Below are 26641 nucleotides of genomic sequence, written 5' to 3' on the forward strand. Positions count from 1 at the left end.
TTATAATAACATAAGAATTGGGCAGTAATTATTTTTATAAGAGAAAACAACTTGTATTTGTGTGTGTGCATGAGTGTGAGTATGTGTCTCCATCATACAAACAATAATCGCCCCCATGTCTTCTCCATTTTGTCTTCAATTCTGGTTCTTAGGATTTTCTCCAGGTGTTAGTAGCTACACCTCTGGAAAGGGTCTTTTGTTAATACCAAAAGCATTTTGACTTATTTCTTTGGGAAAAAAAAAAAAAAAAACAGAAATGAAAGCAAGCCCTCTTTTAAACTGGAAAGCTTTATTTTGCCCCTGGAGAAAAGCAGCCTGGTTAAATGTCTGAACTTATTGTTATTATTACTTTATTGAGCAATAAACTAAAGTGTGATTGAGCCACCAGTGACTCGGATATATTGTTAAGCTTGGAATCACATGGTTGAATGACTGGCTGGCCCAGAACGTGGGCGATTCAAATGATTCAGAAGACAAATGAGGCAGGAGCAAGAATGTCTCACACCAATACAAACCCAATTAACGTCAACAAAATCCTGCAAAATTTATTGTTGCTTGGCCTCTGAAAATGGTGGAACCAACTCTTTTCCTGTGCCTGCAGGGCAAATTCATTAGATGGAAAACGGCATTTTGTTAACCATGAAGTTCAGTAACATAAACAAGAAGTCAACGCCATGGTCCTTGAGACACCTGCAGAGGGTCAACCGCAAAGGAGGGAAGGAAGAGAGAGATGCTGATCTTGCTCTACAATGCCCATGAGTAGTGACACAGTAGGTGTTTCATAAATAATGTCTTCTTAAAGTCACAGTCCAGGATAAAAATGATATATCTGATTGTCATTCAGTTCGTTAAATAATGATCATATATAAAAAGTGAAAGAGAGAGAAGAGAGAGGAAGGGAGGAAAAAGAGATTGATATTTTGCCTGCAAGTTCACCAAAGGCTACCATGTTGGTTTGTGCTTGTTTTTTTGTTTCAGTTTCTTAAGTAAGAGTGATTCACTTGTGCTGATTCAACTTGAACCATGTTTACATCAGATGCTCTTATGCCCACAATTGACAAATCTAACAATGGTCATGAAACAAAACAGACCTCACTCGCCCCAAAGTCATCGAATCTACAATTTTGACCTTTATGCCATGTGCCCACAGAACTGGACGACACTGCTGAATTCATGTAACCCTAAGCGCTGTGAAACGCTCCGTCACTGTGCTATTTGACAGCAAGGATGGCGCCACTTCTGAGATAACTCATGCCGCAGAGCTCAACAACATACCCCTTGTTCAAAGTAGAGATGACGGGCGTTGAAAGGGCCATGACACAGAGGGCTTTTGTGTGATCAGACTTACTCTGTGTGGGGTAACAGGAGTGTCGTCTGAAGAGTGGTTTGGCTGGATAAGACCACGAAAAAAAAAAAGTACCAAACAGTCAAAAAGCTTAATCATGGATTATCAAGAAGACCATTTTCCCACCCACATTTGATTCTGAATTCAATCAAATCCTTAATGACTCATATGAGGATTTCAGGGTGTTCTATCAAAAATCTGCTGAAATAGACCCAAAACACTGCAAAATATTCAGGTGAAATATTATCAGTACCAGAAATATTATCAATACCAGAAAAAGTATTGAGGATACTTTTTCTCAGTTTTCAGTTTCTTATGATTATGATGATGTTCATTTGTGCTGATTCAACTTGAACCATATTCATATCAGATGCTCTTATGCCCACAGTTAACAAATCTAAGAGTGATCATGAAACAAAACGGAATTCAGAAAGCAGGAAAGTATCTCCAATACTTTTTCTCTTATAAACAACATACCATTTGTTGGGTAAGCTACTGAAGCTAGATGTAGCCCACTATGGAAGCAGGAAAAAAATCTACTTAGTCACTGAATCAACACTTACCATGTGCCTGGCATGGTGCAAGGCTCATGCGGTGGAATTTATTTCTTCATGCTTTTATTTTGTTTCCATCTTTAATAGTGATCAGAGCTATGAAGAAAATCTTGGAGGGTAATGAAACAGAATCACAGAGGGGAATTTTGTTTCATTTAGAACTGGGAACAGCCTATTTGAGGGAGGGCAGTCACGTGAGATTTAAAAGATAGTGTTTGAGCTACTGTGACTCCCAGTGTCTTTTAACTTTGTATTTTTACTGAGACCCACAAAAGAAATTCATAGGTGACTGCTGGTCCTGGATTTTTAGGGACAACCAAGATTGACATATGATTAATTTTCTGAAGACAACTAGATTCTGGCCATGACAAGGGGCTTCTGGGATGAAAAGCTAGGACCACAGAGGGCCAGGGGGGAAAGTGGGAATGAGACCAAAAACACCAAGAGAACCAAGAATCAGTGAGGACAGAGCAAGGGAGAAAGGATGGTCAGAGAGCAGGCAACATGGCCTCCAAGAAGTTCAGGTGCAGAACGAAGGACATTGGGGGAATATCTGTCCATTAACCTGCCTGGAGCCCTCTTCGTATTCTCCTAGACACCTGAAACTATTCTGCAGCGTTTTTCTTTGCTGATTTAGATGTTACAAAAAATGTAGAGTTTCATTGCTGATTTTTCTCCAGACCATTTGTGCATTCTTGCTCTGAGCACCCCAATCCATAATCGTTGCCAGCTGAGACCAAACTAGCTGCTAAACTACTTACCAATGTATTCAGTCTCCACAGCATCGATTCCAGCAGAAATGCAGATCAGCTTTTCCAGGGCGAACCTCCCTCCTGAAGAAGTGAGTCTAGGCCAGCAACTGCCGCCTGGAGGAATCCTGAAGTGCCCCCTAGATGTGTAGGGTCTTGGTTGTCACATAGTGCATTTGACACATCACAGTCAGGGGTCCGTAATCTGCTGCCTTCAGCAGTAAGATAATGATGTTGTAGTTTCTCTTCTCTTCCTCTTGCCCACTAGAATTTACTTGGATCCTAGCGAATAAAGACAGGAGAAGGGAGATCAGTCCTGCCCATCACCTGCTAGCATCTACCACCATTTTGGGATAGCTGGGCTCTGCAGCTGTGTAGATGACAAGGTACATACCAGTGCCACATAAGCCATGTTTCAGGACCAGCCAATGGTCAGGGCACACAGTGTAAAGTGAGAGAGAGGAACCAAGGCTGGAGGGATCAGGGCACATGACCCAAAACTACAGACACTAAAGGGATTGGAGCCCTGTTAAATAAAGCGAACCCTCTTTTCCACAATTTCTTTCTCTTTCTATCAGCCTTGGCAATTGTCCCCACGACAAGAAGGAGCCTAGCTGGGGCCACTCTGCAAATTCATGAGGCAGGGGAGACATCCAAGCTGGGCATATGCATGATTATTACAGGAAGAGGAAAACATCTGAACTATTTAGCATCTCACAGTTCAAATGGGGCGATTGCTGAGACACTGGTGTGGAAGAGACAAATGGGGTGGGGAAAATTTTCTAATCTTAATAAAATCTTTTTGCTTTTTCCAGTAAGTAAAGGAGTGAGTGATGACGTGTCTGACCCTTCTTTAATATCGTCAACTGGAGCGAGAAAGACTTGAAAGAAAATATTTAGAAAAAGAGTGTTCATATTATGCCTTGCCTGTGCTATGCCTTAATAAATTCTCTCATTAGCAATAAGCCAATTCTATATAAACAATGTTTTCTCAGCAGGCAACAGCAAGTTAATAAGGTACTCTTAACACTCATTAAAGCTCACATGCTTCAAGAACATGCTTAGAAATATTGTGGGTTTCCTAGCTCTCGGCACACATTTCAATGGGGAATAAATGGGTGCATGGAACACAGTGAAGAGCAAGTTCCTTCAACAAGTTCTGTCTTTTCTTGCCACTGCTCAGTAACAAAGGAAGCAGTGAGCAAAACAATTATTTGGGCTTTACCTGGAAACAGGAAAAGACCAGACAATCTAAAATTGGAGAAAATGTACATGTCAGAAGCTAATTCAGAATTTTTAAATGACTTTTTTTGTTACTCTGGGAAGATGTTTTAAGTTTTTATTGTAAACAAATGTCACTTTTGAGGCAGATGGAAAAGTAATCTAAATTTAGAAAATGTAAGTCATTATTAATTGACCTTAGTTATCAGAGAAAGTTTTTTTCAAAGATCTGCTAACTTCAACTGCAAACTGGACACAACTGCTTCCTGTAACTTACTTCCTTTAACTCCTTAATCAGCTACAGTAACTCATATTTGAGATTGATTTTATTTGCCTTTAACCAAAACTTGTTAGAAACAGCCTGCACAATTATTTCTCTTTCCTCATCCTATTTGTTTTTGGTACTTCTGTGGGAAACTGTGACCAGTGTTTGCAAAACAACACAAGAAACACCTCTCAATTGTTTTCTGGCATTATTAACTTGTTATTGTTACCAGCAACTCTGCATCTCCACAACTATCAATAGAGTTTATTGCTTGTTTCTTTACTTAGATTGATTGACATTAATAGGGTGAAATGTAATGACTTACAGTCAGTATTTTGGAATAATAAAAATGACTAATTTGGAAGTTCTTTGCAATATTCTATATAGTTCAAAAGCCAACATCTAAAAATGTATACTGCATGGAGAAATATAACAATTTAGTTTCAATTATAAATTAAATACATGTAAACTCCTTAAATCATTCTTATAATTGGCAACTGTAAATCAGTTACCAGGATCTTTCAAGAATATTATTTAAAGCCATATAGTATAGAAATGTTTTCTATTGATTAAAAATAGATGTAGATAGAGATTCCATACTAGATGCTTACTCACATCTTCATTTACCTACTTTTTCTTTCTCTTATGAAGCAAAACTGATTTACAAAATAGGATTGTTACTCCCAGGCTCCCCTAATGACTCATTATGATCAAAATGACAAACCTAGTAGCTTTAACTTTAATTGGTTTGGTACAATCAATGCTTTAAGTTGGTAAGTAGATTCACTTCTCCATATATTTCACATGTTAAAAGGTTACTTTTATTTTTAATAAAAATAAAATAATTGTTAGTTTCAATAAAATTACTTCCTTTTTCCTTTTCAACTTCTGCATTCCTTCTTTCATTTGATGTTATGTACACTTCCAGTGTTGCCAACATTTTACAGTTTCAGTGCCCTACTGTGAACATACTTATTTTTAATTTGAAGCAAATTGAAACACATTTTAAGAGTTGAAAGTTCACATCCTTCTTTCAAAAAACTCAGTGCACTTCAGTGTGTCACAAACTCAGAGCTGATTACCACTGAGTTAGAGGTCAAATTATATGTATCCAAATTAGGATTTCTCATCTTTCTTTCTAAAAATTGTCTGTATTCTGAAGTTTTTAATAGGAAAAAAAAATCTTATTTTTATGATTCTGTTTCTGGCAATTAAATAATTTTTGAGAAAAAGGGATACTTTGGCTCCAAAACTATTTTAAGAATAAGAAAATCAAGCTCTAGTACACATAATTCATCATGTGGCAAACAAGAAAAATATAATACTGAATTAATTGACAATTAACTCATTAACAATATTCCTTTGTTCAGTGTCTGTTATGTTGTTATTGGGAATCCAGATCTATTCAAAAAGTCTATTGAATAGAATTTTTAAGAAAAAAAGTTAAGTTTCATATTATACTCTGAGATGTTCTGGCTGTACTGTCACCTGTTCTAACTGAAACAAGGGTATTTAACATCACTTTTACTATAAATACATTTCATTGACATTTAAGTTATTATCAAGCTGCTGAAGGGCCTAAGAGTTGATATTCCTTTACTTCAAAAGAGAACATTCCCGGTGATGATGTGCCCAGCAACCACACTCATGTGGTTTTGATTTTTATTCCCTTCTTGTCTTTGTAATTTTTACTTTGATTTCTTTCATATGGACACAGAATGACTTAGCAGTGTGACTTTTTTTCTAATTCATTCATTTGGCCATTCTAAATCTTTCATTAAGCACCTGATATATAGTCATGTCGTTTATTTAAATAAATAGGCAGTAGTGCAGGACAGATACTGAAATTAATCCCAGCTGCGTCACTACTTAGCTGAGTGACCTTGACTTTGACCTTGCTTAACCTCAATTACCTCACCTGAAAATGGGGACAATGATGATTATATAGGATTATTCAGAAGGCGACATGAGATAAACATAATTAAAGCACATTGCCCTGTGCCTAGCGTATTGTAAACTCTCAAGAAATAGTAGCCACTATGAAAGATAAAAGCAAGTTACTAAAAAGCTATAAAATTATATGAATTTAATTGTAGAACTTACTAGAAAGGCATTCATTATGTAAAAGAAATCTTAGAATGGAAAAAGGAGCCTCAAATATTAACATGAGTTAAGACAAGAGGGACTGTTTCAATATGGCCAGAGTAATACTGACGTGGAGTCAGTATACTGATATTTATGACATAAAGCCCTTCTTGTCCCACCAGAATTCTGGGCAGCTCTCTGGGATTGAAATACATTCTAGAACTTTCTAAATGAGCTGATAGGCCCCACAGTCAAGTTACCTTTGAATCCTTAGTTGTGAAAAACTTGGTGTTGGGGCTCCCAGACTGTATAGTTTAGTTAATCCCTCCCCTATTTTGCTGTAGTATTTTTTTCTGAGTTATTTGTGCTTTGTTACTTTCCAATCACATACAACTATGTTTATTTTACTCCTCCCAATGGATGTGCCATGATACAGTATTTCTTTACTAACAAGCTTTACATCTTAAACACTTTTAGGGTACTAATTACCAAAAGAAAGGAGTACTTTCCACTCATTTGCCTTTTAGCATTTAAGTTTTCTTCTTAGCCATACATCAAGTAAGAGCATTTGGTATATCCCAAGCCCCAGAACAGGTAATGAGTTCTTTTATTTATTTAAAATATTTGCTGCATTTGTTTAAATATCAAATTTAGTGTTCATTACATATTTAAACCAAGAAGAAAAAGAAAAACAAGTGTGATCATATTGTGAGGTTTATATGATAAAGAGTAAACTGAACTCTTGATTTACCATAGAGGAGTACTGTACAGAAAGCATGATCATCCATCTCCGTGGGTAAGTTTTTTGAGTGTTCATAAAATTTGCCAAGCTTTCCTCACATCATTAAGGTAAGAGTCAAATTCTAATGCAAGAAATCATTTGTTTTCACCTCAACAATTTTATTTTGACTTTTATTTATAGCCATGTGAATGTCTTCCAGTCCCTACGTCTCTCCTCAACCAGATTAAAAAAGAAACAGAGAGAGAAAGAAAAAAAAATATCCCTTTCATTGCATCCCCATAAAGTAACTCATGAAGTTCATCAACTGTGAAGGACAGAAAAGGCAAATTAACAGTCAGACTGAAAAGGGAACAGGCAGCATCTTGACGTCTCACAGAAGAAGTTTTGGATGTGCTTCCTTTCGTGGTTCCCAGGCCCAAGTGAAGGTTCCCAAGCACCTTCTTAAGCAAGTTTCATGTTGGCAAAGTTTGTTACAAGTCATGTTTATTATGTCAGTAGATTTTTTTAAGCCTAAGCAAAATTAATAGCATCATGCATGACTTACAACAAACCCTAATGAAACGTTCAGAACTGTTTAAAAAGCTGTAGCAGGTTTTTAAGGAAACCGGTTGCCTGTATTTACTCTTTGAATTAAGTGTTAAAGGAAAACAGAATAATAATATATAAAACCCGGGTTTCCTGTAACAACAATAATTATGATAACTAACATCTGTATATGGCTTTACAGTTTGCAAAGTGCTTTCTCATACATTACCTCATTTAGCAGAGTGGAAATGTTTAACGATCCCAGTTCCAAACTGCCTTTCATTAGTAGTATATATATTATATTAATAAGCACATTCAGAAGAAACTATCTTCATAAGCACTCTGCTAAGTGTGAACAAAAGGCTGATAAGGAGGTGCTGAAATCCAATATCAACCCCATAAATCAAATAAACATCAAATAAAATCTGTCAAACACTTCATAACATTGTGTGCGTGTCATCAAACTCAAGGCAAATCCTGCTGTGTCACCTCGAAATGATGAAGAGAACTAAGGTGTGAGAGCATGCTGTTAGAAGTTTCATTAAAGCCTTATTTACTAGTTCAGAACGAATTTACATTGATCTTTTAAACTATTGCTAACCACAAGTGCATTAAACCTAAACAGTCTTCATTTACTGAGAAATAAATGTGTCAGCAGAACCATGACTTTTGTCCAATGTTGTTCCGGCATTTAAGGCATTTAATTCACAAAGGCTCAGTGTTAAGCTTTTTATTGCTTGTTGTGCTAAAGCATGTTCGTTTAATTGCAAATATATTTCCTTCCTGCATCATTATCAAAATTGTTATCTTAAGGAAATATTGTTTTTAAATAATCTGCTGGAAAACCAGTGTGGTACGTGGGCTTATTCAGAATAATTGTTTCCTGCTACAGATGGGTTAGCAATTAAGTGGTAACATTGCTTAAACAATTTTAAAAGGAGGTGAGGATAAAAGGAGTCGGATTGTGCTGATCCGAGTCCTAAGAAGCTCTGGCATTTTTGTGGAGTCAACACGCACTTGTGGCTGATTTAATCAATACCTCACTGTTTACATTTTAAAGAACTTTGTTATTGGTTCCAGGGCCTAATCTAATAAATAAGCAATTGCAATGTGTTGTATAATTTTGTGAGATGTAAATTATGTCAAAAGTCACCTTAGTCTTTCTGTCTTTGAAATGGAGACAAAAGTCTTGAATTTGACTTTGACCTTGACCTTTTCCTATATTAACTTAGGAAAAAGACTTGAATTCAGGCTTCAGATTTTTAAAATCCCAGTAACACTATTATGAGGACACCCATACTAAAGACAGAAAATTAGGGACACTATTTTAAATAAGAAAAGAAACAGCAATACCTGACTTCAGATACTCCAGGGATTACATGCATTTCTTAAAATTGTTTTTCAGTAGCTAAATACAACAGACATGAGGTTTCCATTTCAGTGGGTGAAAAATTACTGACAGTACTCCCACTAAACCCACACTAAATAAGTTGCTTCATGTTGTCCATTACGTGGGACTTTAAAAAATGCTCACTAAAAGATAAATCCTTTGCTTAATCGTATTTAAATTCAAGAAAAGAGCAACTCTTTACTGAGGAGATGAGCATAAAGGCACTTTTACGAGTATTCATTATTCCTGGAGCTACTTACATTGATAACTAGAAAGCAAACCACAACAAGCCAAGCTTCCAATGGGAAGCAACCAAGGTAACCCACATTTCAATATCACTGTCCAGCTAAAAAAAAATCCCAGAAACTGACTAGATATTGTTCTATTTCAAAAGAAGTGAGGACTCCTTCTTGTCTCTATTATGACATGGACTTGTGTCTCAGTTTATTTCAGGGGAGAAATAATTTGAAAATGAATAGCAGTGTGAGACTCAAAATGGGTGGGCCCCTGCAGGAGACCAGTGAGCAATTAGCCACATCCTGCACGGCCAGACTGAGTGACACGGACAACACAAGGTTTGGATAAGTGAGAGACAGAGACAGGTAACCACTCCCTGCCTTCATCCACCAGTCTGTGCTCTCAGAGAAATGCCCCCTCTGCCATGGGGATCGGGGTGCTGGCAAGGGGAAGCATGGCATTCCGAAGGTACAGATGGGACCCACCCCAAACTTCAATGATGCATCTTAAACCTGGACTGCCATGCAGCCAAGAGGGCATCCGACTTGTCTAGGGCATTTTCTATTCTTTCCCTGCAGAGCTAATGGGGCCAGGGGGGTCCAGCAATGGGATGGAAATGGATAGCAGCCATTAAATAGGTACAAGAAAGGGATGTCCGTGTTGGGAAGTCGGCTGCATCTCTGAATCCTTTCTCTCAAAGAATGACGGTGTTACCTTGACACGATATGGACATCCTCCCAAGGCTTTGCACGCATGAATCTTTTAACATGTTCTTCTCTCGCCGCAACCTTTTCCCGTTGTCACCCTCCTCCTCTCACAGGTCCCTCATCGTTGTAAGTATTGCAATTCTGGAGCACTTGTGTGCCCTTCCAGCGGCTTCAGGGCTCCTCTCTCTTCCCTTACCTTCACACACCTCCCACCACTTTCTTTTTGAGCAAACACTACCTGTGGTTTTCTAGCAGTTTCCACCATCCATTTAGGTACTCCAAAGTGTTGGGTTATTGTTTTAAATGCCTTCTTGAAATCAAGACCAAATTCCTTTCTGAGGTCAAAGCTCAGCTTTATTCTTGGCCACAGTGACCTAATACTCAGCAGTCTTCTGCCCTCCATAAAAGCAAATGGCATGCACTAAATTGTGCTGCATCGTAGCAACCCTTCGCTGCTCCAGAACTGCAGAAATGCTCAGCTGGGTTTACCCTCTTTTGGTCTGTTCTTACCTTAGCTTTTATAAGACACCAAGTACAGTCACCCCTCAGTATCCATATGGGATTGGTTCCAGGACCCTGAGGATTATCTGCAAATGCTCAAATCCCTTATATAAAATGGCACAGTATTTGCATATAACCTACACACATCTTCTATGCAGTCAAGTGTTACTTAACAACTGGGATGCTTCTGAGGGATTTATCGTTAGTTGGTTTTGTCAATGGATGAACATCACACTGTACTTACACAAACCTAGATGATATAGCCTACCACACAACTAGGCTGGATGGTACAGCCTATTGCTCCTAAGCTACAAACCTGTACAGCATGCTACTGTACTGAATGCTGTAGGCAACTGTAGCAAAATGCTAAGTATTTGGGCATCTAAGCATATCTAAACGTAGATAAAGTACAGAAAAAATAAGATAACACAATCTTAAGGGACCACCTTTATACATGTAGTCAGTTGTTGATCAAAAAGTCATTATGGAGTACATGACTCCACTTTAAATCATCTCTAGATTACTTGTAATGCCTAATACAATGCAAATGCTATGTAAATACTTGTTATACTATATATTTAAATTTTTAATTATTTTTTACTACATCATTTTTTTCTAAATATTTTTGATCTTCAGTTGATTGCATCCGTGGATACAGAACCCACAAATATGGAGAGCTGACTGTATATGCATTTTTTTAAGTTTGCATTCCCTGAAAATTCAGACACATTGCTTCTTTATATCACCTTCTATCTAATTCTTCTTCTAAGAAAAACTTTGTTCAACGAAAATGTAGGGTCTCCTGGAGATGTTAGAGGGCAGAAAAATATCTGAGTACTTTCAAAAGTACAGTAAAGTTTCATTAGAAAACCTAAAACATCGTATGCATTCTTTTTATGAAAGGCAACATCGATGCTGATGTTCAAGTTTCTGTCTTGATATCAACACAAAAGTCTTGGACTTATAGCTGGCAGAACAAATCAGACTGGTAAATGTGTTTTACTTAGCACACGCAGCCTTCTTTATTTTTTTCAGTGGATTTTTGACTGCCACACTTGAAAACCTGCTGGCCTGACAACAGCAACCACATTCCCAGAGAATGACTGAGCAGTCATTGTCCTCCACAGACTCAACATGTGCTTTCCAGGTTTTCAGAATCCTAGCCCACTTACCTTGAATACAGAACCCATGCAACCCCTCAGGGCACTTTTCAATCCTTCATCAATCAACTTTTTAATAAATTAATACATTATTTGATGAACCAAAAAAATACATTTTTACTCATAAAGGGTTCTAATGTTCTAATTTTTCAATGTGCTTTTGTATACATTTTCTTAATTATTCCAACCATCTCACAATCCAACGACTATACCTATTTGCTGTTTTTGATAGATGAGGAAACAGGGTTGGCTCCATTGCAGACCTGGCATATGACAGAAACCATGAGCATCCATCCAGGGCATTGAATGCTAACCTCATTCAAGTTTTGCAAGTCAAGGGCTGAAGAGTCATGAACGAACCCAACTGTTCACAAACAGTGCCCTTGTCCTGAAGATTATGGCATGTGGTTTAAGCACAAGGAACTACTAGCAGCAGCATCTTTAAATATTTACAAGCCTCTAATATATGTATGTGTTTATGTTTTGGTCAGTTTGTCTAATTGGTGGGAGCTTGGTTTTTATAAATTCAGGATGCCTTCAATGCATGGGCTTTTTATTCACAACAAGAATTAGATATAGTCCCAGCTACTTGAGGGCTGGGGCAGGAGAATAGCCTGAACCCAGGAGCGTGAGACTGCAGTGAGCTATGATCGTGCCACTGTTTGACAAAGTGAGACTCCAACTCTCTTAAGCACACATACACTGTGGAATACTATGCAGCCATAAAAAAGGATGAGTTCATGTCCTTTGCAGGGACATGGATGAAGCTGGAAACCATCACTCTTAGCAAACTAACACAGGAACAGAAAATCAAACACCCCATGTTCTCATTCATAAGTGGGAGTTGAACAATGAGAACACATGGACACAGGGAGGGGAACATCACAAACTGGGGCATGTTGGGGGGTGGGGGGCTAGGGGAGGGATAGCATTAGAAGAAATACCTAATGTAGATGACAAGTCAATAGGTGCAGCAAACCACCACGGCACATGTATATCTATGTAACAAACCTGCATGTTCTGCACATGTATCCCAGAACTTAAATAAAAATATATATATATACAGAGAGAAATATAGACATTTTTCAGCTATAACCTTATCCAGCCTCTTTACCTAGTATGAATTATAATGATTATAGTAACCATTTCATTCATACTGAGCAGTAAGTGGAACAGATCCCACTAGAAAAAAACTAAAAGAGAAGAAGAAGACCAAAATTATACATTATAATGGCATCATTTCAGGAGCATATGTAAGGAATAAGCCATTCACCAATGAGCATAAACCATATTTATACATTAAGTAATTCTCATCTTCAATGCATTGTTCTATTTTTTCTTTCAATATTTTATTTTCCCCTGGTCTTCCTTTACTCCTCAGGAGGACTCACTGGAAAAGGCATGTTCTTTGCTAAAACAAGGTCAATAATATTGTCATTTTCAACTGTGCTATCATTTTCACAGGTCCAAGTTGAAATGAAATCAATTATGAGAACAAATAGCATAGTTCTATCACTAATGAATGGATTTAGCATTGTTTCCCATATTCCTACCACTTAAAATGGAAGAAACAGAGCAAATGTGGTGTACGGAAAGCTCAAATAGTCCATGCTAATGGTGGAAATGCTTAAGTATCATCCGTATACAGCTAATATAAACCAAAGTGGTTTATTGCCATGGTTTTGTGATTTATGACTCACATTATGACTTTATTTTGAAATGGTTGCATGAAATATTAATGTGTGGTGAAAGAACACACAACAAGGAGTAGAGATCACATTTTATCAGATGTACGGGTGCTCAGTGATTTCTTCCTCGTAAGACACTGAGCTCCAATCTCAGGATCCTATTTGTCCCCTTACTGTAATCAGCCCCTCATAATCAAACTTTCCAAGGTGAGGCAGCTCTACTTTTGCTCCTAGATTATAGGTTATGTACCGTTAATTTTTAAAAGGATGGAGTAGTTTATAACAAATATGAATAATTTATAGCAAATGTTCTCAGCATTGATTAATGTCCTTTTGAAAAAGAACGTCTTCTTGATATGCATCATTTCTCTAATGCCTTATGAAAAGTCAGAAAACCTGTTACTGCACTGCTTAATGGACAAATCAAGTTTAATTTTAATCATATATAATATGAAAGATAAGTCCCTATGTTTTTCCCTGTTTGGAATTTGCCAGGCATTAACACTAAGCATTAGCTCAAAGCAATCTAAAGAGAAGTTAACAATAGGAGAGTTGCCTCTCCCTTGAAATTTACATTTTATCTGGTTTCTACAACTCTTGAATCTATGGTTTCTGTAGTTGTTTACTGTGCTGCCTCTTAGGTCATTCCTCACCCCACTTTGCAAAGCTCCAATCTGCGGCCTTGTTTAAGTAACAGATTCTATAACAACAACTTTACTGCACAGTAAATCAATTTACACTGAGTTCCTTACTTCATTTTAATTTGATCAACTATATCTGATGCATAAAAAATGGAATATCTTTTTGAATCATCATGAAAGTTATGTTTGATTTCTATTGTATTGAAGTCCCCAATCATAATTTTATTCTACTTTTAGGCATTTTTAAATGTCAATTGCTATAAATAAAAATAACATAAAATAATAGCTAATACTGCACTTTCTATGTGCATGATGTACACTGTCTAAGAGCTTTGCATATATTAACTCACTGTATTCTCTCAATAACCTGGAAATAAGTACTGTTCTAATGCTTATTATACAAAGAGGAAACTGACGCACAGAATTGGTAAGCAACTTGCCCTGGTAACACCACCAGTAGCTGCAGAGCTGGAATGAAGAACTGAGCTGGCTTGCCTTCAGAGTCCATGCTCTAACCACTATACTATCATTTCTATTGTCCTTTGCCCAGAAACATTTGGTTTCAAAGTTCTTTGTAAAAAAAAAAAAAAACAGAAAATGATAAAGATCTTATGATTTGGGATTGCAGGATACAAACCTAACTTTACAAAGATCCAGTGTTAATAATAGATGAGTCCTTCAATATCTATGGTCATCCAAATGGCAGAATGGCTCCTCCCATTCTCTGCAAGGGCTCCCTGAAGCAAATCCTCCTCCAAAATCCTCCCAGAATAGTAAAATGCAAAGCAAAGCGTGCTTTGGTCAAGGAGAGCTTGCATATAAATGCAAACTAAACCACTTCCTACCTGGGTAATCCGGGGACTGTTACTGAACCTCTCTGAGCCAAGATTTTTATTTCCAAACTGAGATAATAACACTCACCAGTAGTACAGTTGTAATCATTAGAGATAATGTTTGTAAAGTGTTTGGCATCGAGTATGCTTTCACTGTGATATATAATAGCTGTTACCACTGTTTTTGTTCTATCATTGTTATTCTTTCTGCAAGCCTATCCTCGGAATGAGTCACTGCATGAATGCAGGGAACGCAGCCCTTGGTAACATTAACCCTTAAGATCTTTAGCTAACTCCCCTTCCCCTTTCTAGGACCACTCAAACTTTTCTTAGAACGCATTGAGTTAAATCCATATGCATTCTTAGCCTCAAACAGCCAATGAGGAAATCCAGACAAGAGACACCGAAAATGCAGGTGAGGGTGTGACGGTTCCACATAAACATCACTGCTAAGGAAAAGTCCTTTCAGGGAAAACACCTCACTCTCACCTGTGTGGTTCGATTATAAATACTTGACCTCCAGGATTCCTTGTCTGTTAATGATGAGTCTGTTCGTACTTGGGTAACGGCTTCACTGAAGAAACAGAACAAAAAGCAGGTAGGAAAGAACACAAGAATCCCTATGATTTGGGAAAAGATGACAAAGGGAAACAGACAGGAGAGAGAAAGTAAGAAAGAAGAGAGAGGGAGAAAAACTGTCTTCCAGAGAGAAAGCAAATCGATAGTAGACACTCTGTGGGGAATAATTGTGGTAGAAATAGAATGGAAACTGAGCCAGGGTCATTTATTGTTTTGTGCATTCAGTTATAGGAAAGAGCATGAATAACAAAGAAAACTGTCCACAGACATGGAACTCCCCCACAACAGAACAGGCCAATTCCAATGCTATGGGTTTGGTTTTGTTTTTTCTATTTTTACTTTCTAAAATGAAATAGCACAATACATTCTAATGGCTGCTTAGGTTTGTAGCTTAGTTGTCACTGGACAAGAGGAGGAGGTCTAACTGCTCCTCCCAGCCTCACTGGAGGTGGACGAAAATGCAGCTCTTTCTCTGCCTAAAGGCATCATTCTCAAATATGTGATTTTTAAAGTTGCCTCCATCTCCTAAGATATACTCATGAGGTAAGAATTGTCCCTGCGTAGAGCAATTATCAAAATGCTGCTTAATTTTTTTCTTTATATTTATCGTGAGTATTTATACCTTTCTTTTTACCCTCTTGTGTCACAGGGACCATGACCACTTTTTCCTCTCTTTTTTTTTTTCCTTTTTTTGAGGGAGGGTGTCACTCTGTCACCCAGTCTGGAGTGCAGTGGCATGATCTCAGCTCACTGCTACCTCTGCCTCCTGGGTTCAGGTGATTCTCCTACCTCAGCCTCCCTAGTAGCTGGGATTACAGGCATGTGCCACCACGCACGGCTAATTTTCGTATTTTTAGTAGAGATGGGGTTTTACCATGTTGGCCAGGCTGGTCTCAAACTCCTGACCTCAGGTGATCCGCCCACCTGGGCTTCCCAAAACACCAGGATTACAGTCATTAGCCACCACGCCCGACTCATGACCACTTTTAAAAAACTTTTCTGCCTCCTTTCTCTCATCTTTCTGTCCCAATTTTAATCTTCCCCTGAGTACAGCTCAGAACCCAACCCCTATGACAGGACTTCAGTCTAGCACCCTGCATCTCTCCTTTCAATGACCCAATTGCTTGGTTGAAATGAGTAAATGCCATAGGAATGAGATCTATATCAATAACTATCAACGTATGCTCTATATTAAACATTCTTAAAAGCCAAAAGGACTATTTTGTAGGTGCTACCACACTAATTAGAAGGCAAGCTCTTTTTAAATACAACTGCTCATGTATACTAAACGCAATCACTCTCGAATACTGTTTCACATATTGTGGTTCTAGTGTTGTTGAAAAGTAGATTATTAAGCAAACCAGTTCATTCATGGATTACCCACACACATTAAAAAGCAGAATTTGGCAAATGTAAACAAGCTATTTGGGCTTATCAAAGCTATGTTTAGACCACTGCTTTTTGGTTATTAAAAAAAGAAATTCTCTTTGTAGCAATTGTGAATGGAAGTTCATTCATGATTTGGCTCTCTGCTTGTCTATTGTTGGTAGAAAATGTGGTACATACACACCATGGAATACTATGTAGCCATAAAAAGGAACAAGATCATGTCCCATGGAACTGAAAGCCATCATCCTCAGCAAACTAACACAGGAACAGAAAACCAACCACCACATGTTCTCACTCATAAGTGGGAGATGAACAATGAGAACACAGGGAGGGAAACAACACACACGGGGGCCTGTTGGTGGGTGGGAGGAGAGAAAGCATCAGGATAAAGAGATACTGCATGCTGGGCTGAATACCTAGGTGATAGGTTGATAAGAGCAGCAAACTACCATGGCACACAATTACCTATGTAACAAACCTGCACATTTTGCACATGTATCCCAGAACCTAAAAGAAAATAAAATTTAAAAAAAAGAAATTGACTTTTGTAGGAGAGAAGAGTTCCCAGGATATTTGGAATATCATGCATTCCAGACTCTGAAAGGAATTATAAGATCCAGTTTCAACTAAAATTTTTTCCCTCAATAGTTAATTTCAAAAAAAGAAAAAGGTAAGATGTGTATGCCATTTTCATGAGAAGAAAACAAGACCTAAAACAAACAAACAAAAAAACCAATCAGGCCTTAAACCTTATATGAAGGTAAAGAAAGGTCATCCTCAATCTCAGTTTACTTTACATATTCTTTGAGAGGTAACTGTGTCTTATCTCCCCCCAAAATTCCTTTTAAAAGGAAATTTCCAAAGATGCTTTATTCTGTGAATAAAGCATTGTGCCACAGCTGAGAGGATCCAGCAATGAACATGAGATTGCCCTTGATTCATGAGGTTTACAAGCTAGTAAGGATACAGAACACTTTAAAATAAAAAAAAATAGTTTTTGGTATAATTATAGTATCATTCTCATATATGTATTTCATATTTTGAAGAATATGCAGAAAATAATCAAGCTTCCAAATAAACATTTTTTTTAAGAACTGCAATAGTGAGAATTTAGGAGAACAGAAGATCAGAGGGCTGCAGGGGCTAAACTAGACAATGAGCCCGTGCAAGTAAGTTAAGAGGAGAAGCGGGTAAGTATGCACCTGCTTTGTCTAGGTAACCAGCAAGCATTTAGCAATAGTCTTTTCAAAACAACGGCTCCTTATATTGCCAAATCTCAAGAAGTGATATTTATGGTTAAAAAAATCTCAGACCCAATAGAAAATCCATAAGGGAGATGGCTTGGGAAAGGCAGAATTTTCAGCTATGATATCCTTTGATAAACAAGCAGATACTTTCCCCAAATATAATTCAATGCCTCAGTCTACCTCCTGCTGAAACCACTAACACCACCACTAAAGCTTGACTATATGGGAAAATTTAATGGCCACTTTCAAAATATGTCCTAGCATAAAGGCAATTAAAAAATGTAAAGCACCAAAGATGCAAAAGAAACATAAATGAATAAAATATCTGGCACTAAAGTTTTCAAAAGCTTGGGAATCTGATCTAAAAAAAAATAAAATCAGCCAAGCAGTGTTAGTAGGTTAGCCAATCAAGTTTCAAGAAGACAGAAAGACAAAATCAACATCACCGGCATTTGATACCGCTACTGGGGGAAGAAAGGGGGATGGAGTTTTGTTTATGGCCTTTTTAAAAATGCCATTACTTGGACAAGAGTCATAACAGAGAAGCACTGCTTATTTCAGTTCTGTGAACTGTAAATATCAGAGCCAACACCCAGAAAAAGTTCATCATTGGCCAATTGGTTTTGCCTGGCTAATTGGAGATGGTAAGAGGCCTGCTATGGATGACACTCCTTCTGATATAAGTTGTTTCTTGCTTTTTCTCCCTCTCTACTGTATGTCTTTAAATTCTTTATAACATTCCTTTCTCACTACTATTCAATTAGCTTTCAGATGAGTGAGGAGCACCTACGTACCAAGATTGCCACTGTACCAAGTATCATCACAAGAGTTCACAACCAGCTGCTTAAAAGTAATTGGCATCATAATGTGCAGAAAAAAATACTTTTCTAATGGTTGCCTGGAAGATTTATATCACTAAAATGTAATTAAAAAGTAGATTTAGAAATATACTCAGCAACCAAAAAGATTAAATATTAATGTGAAGTGTAATTAATAAATTATACATCTCTTGATTACTAATGGCTTATTGACTGTAAAAGCATAACATTATGGAATATTAGGGCAAACAAAGGCTTTTGGGGAATATTGTTCAGCTTCAAGGATGCTGCTGCTGCTCTTGAATTTCCAGAAGAAATCCTGATTTTTGCAGAGAAAATAAAAATTTGCCTAATTATTTCCATTATCATTCTTTACTCCTTCTATATGTCACTGAGTCTGTCGTTCTTTACAAAATGAAAACTTGGTAGTTTCCTGAATCTTTTTTTATTGCACTAAGACAATTTCTGCTGCACGTTCTACTGGCTATCCAGTTGAAATTAAGTTTTACATTTAAAAGTAGTACTGAACCTCTTATACAAAAATAAGGTGTCTAATACCACTGGCAGTGACATCAGTATAGAGAAATATCTGGAATGAGGTGGGTGTGTGACGGGTAATGCTTGCAGGGCAATGCAGTCTGCAGAGTAAGATAAAATCATGAATAGAAATAGGGGGCCATCCAGATATCAATAAACGTATGTAAACTGCAATCACCTCATACTCTTTTGAAAAATTTTCAGGCCAAGTGCAGGGGCTCATGCCTGTAATTTTAACACTAGGAGGCCAAGGCAGGAGGATCATTTGACCCCAGGAGTTCAAGTCCTGCCTGGGCGATATAGTGAGATCTTGTCTCTACAATTAAAAAAAAAAATAGCCTGGCATGGGGTCGCATACCCGTAGTCCCAGCTACTTGGAAGGTGGAGGCGGGAGGATTGCTTGAGCCCAGGAGGTGGAGGCTGCAGTGAACCATGATCTTGCCACTGCACTTAAGCCTGGGCAACAGAGCAAGACCCTGTTTCAAAAAAAAAATTCAAGATATTCATCAAAATCTTAGAATGTGAGAGTTATAGAAAGTGCCTTGGGGGTTATGTAGCCTACCAGCTTCATTTTATATAAGAATTTGGAATTCTCGTATGCAACGCGGTCACATGACTTAAGCTTTCAAGGATACTCAATGGCAGAGTGGGAGCAATAGCTCAGGTTTCCTCACACTGATAGCAATAGGAAGCCAACAAATTCTTAGGCAGACAGGGATGGGTCCCTGGTGAAACTCGAACTTCAAGCCAAGGACAGTCTGAAGCCCTCAAACTACCAGTTCTGGATAGAGTCCACAGACTGCAGTGAAAGCTTCCATTCCCATTGGGTAAAATCAGCCCCTGATTGGTCCCAGGCCAGGGTTCTGGGCCAAGCCTTCACTTCAGCCCCCAGTTTGTCCCAGGCCAAACTTTCACTTCAGTCCCTGATTGCTTCTTTACACTATCGTACCACTTTCTGAATGAGACAGCCCTGGGAAAGGGCAGGAAAGTGACTACAGACAGACACAGTGACTACACCTAAGAGAGTGCTCCGGGACTGTGGGCAAAGCACAGTCAGTCATCCCAAGTGATCATCTAGAAATAGGGACCTGATCAGTTTCTCCTCTTGCTTAAAGCCTGGGAGGTTCCCCTCTTGGAGGGCATGGGGCTTGTAGAGAGGAAGTCACCTTTGTCTGAAGAGAAGATGTCCCTTAATTGTGGTGCACATGGCCCCAGGTGCGACATGGTTAGGGGAGGGCAAACAGCCTGGATTCCTGCCTCCTCTGTAAGGCAGCCTAACCAGCACAGCCTCACGTCTGCATGATGCAGAGACAGGCAACAGGATTCTGGAGCCCCTCCTAATCTAGCCCTCTCCTCCCTCCTTGCAGCCTGGCTTCTGTGCCTGCTCCACAGGGCAGCCTAACCTCCACAGCCCCGCCATCTGCATGATGCAGGGACAGGCAACAGGACTCTTTGTCATTTTGTTGCTTCTTTTCTTTGACCACCAATTCAGTAGCTGACAACAACAAAACCACCTGGAAACTATGTGGACAAATTAACACGGACTCCAAGTCTCCAAAATACGAACTCATTTGCTCAACTCTAATAGAAATTATATCACTGGAAATTACTTTTCTAATGATAAATAATAACATAATCAACAAATCCTTATGATGCTATATTTCTACAGGCAAACAATGTTCAACGTCACCAGCAACACTACTTATTTAACAATGAAAATTTTTAAACTGCTTAACAAATCATCAGTGGTTTAGAAATTTCATAAAATTTCTCATTTCAAAAACGAGAAAATTAAGGCCTTGCTGGGTTGAATTGTTATTAAGTAATCAGTCGGCTCGCTGCCCAGTGTGGACACTGGCCAATATTATGGCACCAGCCTTTGAGAAAAGGAAAGCTTTATTTTGAATCCATCTCCCTGACCTGGGGTTTGGGCTGGGTTTTATAAGCATAGGGTGACAGGCAAGTTCAATCTGATTGCATCCTGGATCCTGTCATGGGGAATCTGTTCCTAAATCATTCCCTGATCCTTGGTCAGAGCGCACTCTTAGGTTCCCGCTGCAGTTAAACACCTGGTTCATCTGGGCATACTAAGGTTATGACTTTCAACCTGGGAGTCCACAGCAACTGAAAAAACTCAAAACTTCTTTAAGTAAAAGTTGAGTCTGAAGCTGAGGCAGCTGTTTCAGAGAGGAGGGGGAGGAGGTAGCAGATGTCAAGGGATTTCCATTTTTCTTTCAATGCCAACATACTTCAGGGCATCAGTCTGGCTGTATCTGTAATCAAAAAACAGTTCTTCGCCAGTCTGGACGGCTCTCCTGGCAAAAATACCTATCCTGTGATCCTCGTTAACCATCATAACTTTTGCATAGCAGTTTGGATTTACCGAATGATTTGCAAAATGAATTTTGTTACCCTTGCAGGTTGGATCCACCACAAAATCATTGTTCAAGTTGAACAGAAAGCTGCACATGTATTTATCGTACACTTTCCCTCTTCTGTCAGCTTAGCTTCAGGAACCTTGAGTACTGTGGGCAATTTAGAAAAAGAAAATGCAGTTTGAAATTCTGAATTGCAAAGTACTATAAGAATAATTTATAGCAATGAGTTTAAAACTCAACTTTGTATTGCCTTCTCACCAGCTGCGAAGTGTTTTGTACCAGTGAATTTTTGCAATAATGCAGTATGGTACATTTTTTCAACTCTGAATAAAGAATACTTGAAATTGAAAAAAAAAAGTTGAGTCTGATGGGTCTAGTGTGTTTATAAAATGACTTAAGATCCCACAGTTATTTTAAAGTAATACATTACTCAACTGGTATTCATTTTGATGCCATTATTTTATTTTATAAAACTAGTCATCCTTGCAGAAGTGTACCTGATTAACTCTTGACAACTACTTTGCCTATTTTATTAACAGCTGCATTTAACCCATGTGGCAGGATAACTAATTTCTATTGTTTTTGTATTTTTGCCTCCTCCTTCCAAGATAGCAGTAGAGTACTGTGTTAAATCTTGCTTCAGAAGAGCTTGTTTAAAATAGTTATAAAGAAAGTAAAATACATAGAAAAACACGTTATAATTTTAAATTTAAAAAAAGAAAAAAGATGTCTACTCTGAATAAATTATGCATACATATAAGGTCTGAAAAAAAACATGAAAAGATGTGCTCTGAGTATCAATTTTAAAAATTTCTACCAGTATATTACTTACTCAAACAAAAATTAAAATTTAATATAATTAAGTACATACTCCAAGACAACAAATGGAGGTTGACTGTTAATTCTGGGAAAGATTCCAAATACTTTGACCAGTAGTGCCTAAAAGTATAAAATTCATTATGTGGCATTTTATCAGACATGTTGTGGTTATTTAATGAGACTCACTTTTGCAGTTTCTGTTGGTAACACAAACATTTTGGACTTTCATTGTTTACATCCACAATCCCTTATGACAATGTCAAGATCCAAAAATTTCTGGAAACTGAAATTTTTGTGCTAATTCATCTGGGGGCAAATCCTGTCCTGAAGAGACATACAACTATTAATAGTCCTTATCCCACTAATGGGACTTCTGATACTTTTGACTATAGAAATAGTAACAATTTTGATTGTGGAGCGATGCTGCAAACCCTGCCAGGGCTGTTACAGGGTGTGTGATGCAGGTATCATATGACCTTCCAAAATTCGGAAAACCTCCAAATTTCAAACTTCGGTTCAAGAGAGAGATGTTGGGCCTGTATTCTGTCCTTTTTCACTGTGGAATGTCGTCATCCTCTAAGGAACAGCATCCAAATCCCTTTGCTGTGCTTCCTCTCTTGATCACAAGCCACACATAACCCAAACTTGAGCAGCTCTTGGTGTCAATCACCTGAAAACTTCCCAGCAAAATGAGTCAAGGAAAACCATCCTTGGCACTAGCAGATGGCTTGTTGGAAACCCACAAAGATAGACTTGGGATCATGGGCTATAGAAGTGGTGACAAGTGAAATCTAACATATGCTATTTTCAATACTCATCTGCCTAATATATTCTGGAAGCTCTCAAGAATGTAAGACACTAATATCTCTAAAATGTTTTCTATTTTAAAATGAATAACAATAAGGGTCTGTGATTTGGTTTTGAAAGAAAATTATTTCCCAGTAATTTAAGCACCAAAAATATAGAATAATATAGTATTTTACATTTATGCAGAGGTGCTCTGGAAGCGGAAAAATAAGAAGAACCATTAAGCTTTGAATATTTCAACTTTTAAATAATTTTTAATATTTGGAAAAAGAGGTCATTAAATGTTCAAATCCATGTGGACTCACATACCTGTTACACAAAAGCATCTTAGTATCCAAGTTGACTTTTTCTTGAAATAAGCCGTATTTTCTATCACTTTATAACCAAATCTTAGTCTATGTCTTCCTGTGTAAATTCATCAAATTTACAAAATGAACAGGCAGCACAAAGAGAGCCACTGAACCCTCGATGAGTAAAGTACTCCATGGATAAGTCATATTTTGGGTAACATATTAACTCTTTGGAGTCTGCTCAGGGGCTGTTTAGCATATTTAAACCATGAATAAGAAAATCAACATCAATTAATATTGTCCCAGTGCCCAGAGGGTACTTGGCACTGTCTATTGGACTCATGTGGAAACAGTCATTAACTGTCTCTGTTCTCAAAGGGCACTTTCCAAACATACGATAACACCCATCTGGTTCTTTCCCCAAACATCAAAAAACCAACAGAAAATGTAATTTTAGCAAATTAAGAGACTTTGTTTTTTAATGGATACTGTACATTAGCTGGCTTAAATCTGTGTCTTTGAGGTGGTAGAGGAAGGACTGGGAGAAATAAAGGTATGAGGCAGAGAACTGATGACAAGAACAAAGAAAGTAGCAAAGGCTGGAGAGGAGGCTCTGGTTCCTTGGGCTGGGTGTCCACAGAGTATCCCCTTCCCCAGGGCACACAGTTTATCCCTGCATTCACTCATTCATTCATCTCTGTATCCCCAGAGCTTGTTCTGTGGCAAACATTGTCCTGGGTTCTGGGGACAAAAGAGAGAATAAAGTAACCCTTGCCCTCAAATATACAGTGGGGACAGTAGTGGTCCCTACATCTTTGGGTTATTGTGAAGATTAAATGAGCCATCAGAATAAGGCCCAGAGCATATCTTACAAGGCACAAATGCCCTAATATTTTTAAATAAAAAACTAAAACAGTCTAGTTTGGAAATGGACACATAGACATTTTAAGTGCAGTATGATGAGGGAAAACAGAGGATACTGCGGAAGCAGAGAATCCAGGCTGCAGGAGGGAGGAGAGGGGAAGGTTAGGAGGGGCTCCAGAGTCCTGTTGCCTGTCCCTGCATCATGCAGCCGGCAGGGCTGTCAAGTTAGGCTGCCCTATGGAGCAGGCAGAGAAGCCAGGCTGCAAGGAGGGAGGAGAGGGGAAGGTTAGGAGGGGCTCCAGAATCCTGTTCCCTGCCTCTGCATCATGCAAATGGCAGAGTTGTGCTGGTTACGCTACCCTATGGAGGAGGCAGGAATCCAGTCTGTGTGCTCTCCCCTAACCATGTCGCACCTGGGGCCATGTGCACCACAATTAAGGGACATCTTCTCTTCAGACAAAGGTGACTTCCTCTCTGCAAGCCCCATGCCCTCCAAGAGGGGAACCTCCCAGGCTTTAAGCAAGAGGAGAAACTGATCAGGTCCCTCTTTCTGGATGATCACTCGGGATGACTGACTATGCTTTGCCCACAGTCCCGGAGCACTCTCTTAGGTGTAGTCACTGTGTCCGGGCTCTGTGTGTGGCATTTTCCTCCCCTTTCCCAGGGCTGTCTCAGAGGTTGAAAGAAGGGCCAGACTCTCTAGCAGACCCTGACACCACCTAGAAAAGCCACCTGCATGGTCCCCCCAGTCGGGGGTGCTGAGACTGCCTACTTAGTTGCCAGCACATCCAGGTGTGGGCCAGCCTGTGGGCCATGTGTCTTCAATAAAGACGGGGACACTGGAAACCGTCTAGTACCACATAGGGCTGAATGCAGCTGCTGCTGGGGTTCATGTTCTATCAGTTAAAGTCTACAAAGAAAGAGAGAAGGAGTGCGATCCCAAATACCCCACCTGGAGATGGCAGCATGAAATCCCTGGCAGATGACACAACAGGGATGCAGCAGGAGGTGAAGGTCATGTTCGAGGTGGTTTCTGCATCTGTTGAATGAGCCTTGGGAGCCTGCTGTGTGCGAGGCCCTGAGCCAGGGCACTGGGGACTCAAAAGTGAATAGAACACAGCTCCATGGTGCATATTCAGCTGCAGCGGACAGATGCACAAATACTTGAAGTAAATGGTTTGAGGGATGGTGCTATCAGCATACAAGACTCCACACAGGCCAGAGAGAGAGCAGGGGGCTAGTTCTATATGGCAGAGACTCAGAAAAGGGTTTTCTGAAGGAAGCGAGCTGTGGACTAAGATTGAAGCTAAGGGGCAGGGGTGGGGTGCAGTTCTAGGTGGACCCTTTGCCACACAAGCAAAGAGAAAGAACCTGGAAACAGCCTGGAGCCTCTAGGAAATTCAGGGACTTTAGTATAACTGGAACGGGGTCAAGTGGAGGCTCTACCAAGACAGGAGGCAAAAGGGAGGCTGGTCCAGGCCAGAGACTTGAGGCACTGGAATGCCAAGTGAAGGAATCTGGTGTCCTTTGGGTAAGAGTAAGCAAGGGCCCCTGAACTTGGGTAGTAATAGGAGATGTTGCAGAGGAAACATCAGCAGGATTTGGCAGCATATTGCCAGAAAGAGGTGAAGTAGCCCAGTAGGCTAAGGAGGGCTCCAGACAATAACAAGGATGGAAGCAATAATGCCAGTGCCACACACCAGCCCTTCCTGTGCACAGAATACACGGTCCCATCCATGCCCAGGGGCTTGGCACTGGTAGTGGCAGGGCTAGATTGTCACTGATGCCCCACGACTGGCTCCACTGGGCCAGGCTGAGCTTTCTGCGGGGAGGGAGCTAGGGCCAGGTGATGTAGGTGCACCCTGGAGAAGATGAGGGGCTCTAGTCCCAGGCTCCTTTTTAATTTCCTGGCCTTCCCTTGTGATTGTTTCCCTCCCTTTTACTATCAAGTCACCCTGCATACTCCACTGTAGGAGCAGATCATAGGATCTGCCTTCAAATCTGCTCTTGAGAACCCCAGGTAAACACATACTCCTCCTTCTCAAGAGGCTTCTCAGTTCCATGTCCAAATGCACTTGCTCCATCATCCAAGGCCTGTGCTCTAAGAAAGAGATCACTGTTTTTAGGTAGAGTTAGAGCTGGCAGACAATGCCCAATATCCCCACCAATTGCTTAGAGCATTTATCAGTCAGGGAGCAGGCTGTCCTGGGGAGTCATCTGCATCAGCTCAGGCCCTGGGCCTCACAGGGCCTCTCACAATATCATCCTCC

At 39.2% G+C, this 26641-nt stretch overlaps 1 long non-coding RNA gene across 1 annotated transcript in view; it reads right to left on the reverse strand.

Annotated features, from left to right (window-relative positions):
* LOC134738942 (uncharacterized) overlaps positions 1-26641 on the reverse strand; it is a 348480-nt gene that overhangs the window by 109933 nt on the left and 211906 nt on the right. The window contains exon 3 of the long non-coding RNA XR_010125231.1: positions 2661-2930. This is a non-coding gene — a long non-coding RNA (uncharacterized LOC134738942). The remainder of the gene's footprint in view (positions 1-2660; positions 2931-26641) is intronic.

Source organism: Pongo pygmaeus, chromosome 22 (assembly GCF_028885625.2).
Source record: "Pongo pygmaeus isolate AG05252 chromosome 22, NHGRI_mPonPyg2-v2.0_pri, whole genome shotgun sequence".
NCBI lineage: Eukaryota > Metazoa > Chordata > Mammalia > Primates > Hominidae > Pongo > Pongo pygmaeus.